Consider the following 1,536-nt stretch of genomic DNA (forward strand, 5'->3'; position numbering starts at 1 on the left):
ACTCACAGAGTATGGGTTAAAGACTCTGCTATGACCATTCTGGATGTGAACTTCATATATTAATCAATTACCTCAACTAAAATTCCTAGCCACAGGCAATCTTGACCATGAAATTAATCAGTGCAAACTAATCCTAGTAATGACAGTGAAGCAGAGGTGATGCGAGGTGAGCTGTAAAGATTCACCCAAGTTCCACAATTCACAAACTTTCACAAATTCCAAGGTCTTATAACTTGCCCAAAGTCCAGGAGATTCTCACCTCACACCTTGGACTATAAAATGTGAACAGCATTATAGAAATCGAATGCTGTTGTTTTTGGGTAATGTGCATGGGGAAGGGGTGAAGTTTCCATTCTTCCTATCACACTAACTCCTACTATATGAGTGCCACGTGACTTATGCAACATACAACAGAATCAGGTCTTCGATGTGAAAGGTTCATATTGCGGCATCCCATTGCCCTCAGACATTCCAATATCCCAACATTTGGAGGATGATGTTTAAATGGCATTAATGTGTACTGCAGCCACTGACTGGCCACTTTACTGAGGAGCTGCTTAGTTTCTGGCATTGCCCACTTTGGCTCAATGGAACTGTTCTGTGTGGATGTGGGCCCAGATGCTGTGGTCATCCCAGTGGCTGCTGCACTATGAGTGTTCACAGGAATGGATGAAGAGCACATATATCTGGAAGCCCAGGAGCAGCACCACTCTCCAGCAGATGTGAAGCACCTTTCTAATGACAGAGTTTCCAGCCATGTGGTGAAGATGCAACAGACCCACAGTGGCTCATCTCCCATGGGTTTACATGGAGGTGGGAGAGGGGCAGTGGTACTCTGCTCTGTCCAGAGTTAGGGGTCAGATCACCGTTTCATGCATATATGCAATACAACACCCTCTTCCACTGGGGCCAATGCGGGTCTTATGATGTCTCCTCAACATTAGGTTCCAAACTTGTTCAGGCCTGGGGGTTCATTGCATAACAGACAGACAATGGACACTACTTAATCCTTGCATGAGATAACAAGGTGTAGAGCTGGATGAACACAGCAGGCCAAGCAGCATCATAGGAGCAGGAAGGCTGATGTTTCGGGCCTAGACCCTTCATCAGAAATGGGGGAGGGGAAGGGGGTTCTGAAATAAATAGGGAGAGAGGGTGTGGCGGATAGAAGATGGATGTTTTGTCCTTGCATGTTTTGTTCTTGGCAGCTGGAGGAAGCAACAAGTCTATGTGATGGATGATAAAAATCTGTGAGAGCTGCACCATCGTACTGAGTAGGAAAATGAGAATGTTCATCAGGAGAATCATTGCCTTCACCCTCCTACAATGCAGGCATGTCATCTGCAGCAATCCAAACAGGACTTGCATGATGACCACTTTTGAGGGAACTGAATTATGTGAAGTCATCTTTCACTGACTGTAAATGTTTCAATGTGGTGTGGTTGCTAGACATTGCGTTGATTTAGGAAAATAAACTCTGCCCATAGATAACAAGGTGCAGGGCTGGATGAACACAGCAGGCCAAGCAGCATCATA

Source organism: Rhincodon typus, chromosome 16 (genome assembly GCF_021869965.1).
Source record: "Rhincodon typus isolate 14 chromosome 16, sRhiTyp1.1, whole genome shotgun sequence".
Classification (NCBI taxonomy): Eukaryota; Metazoa; Chordata; class Chondrichthyes; order Orectolobiformes; family Rhincodontidae; genus Rhincodon; species Rhincodon typus.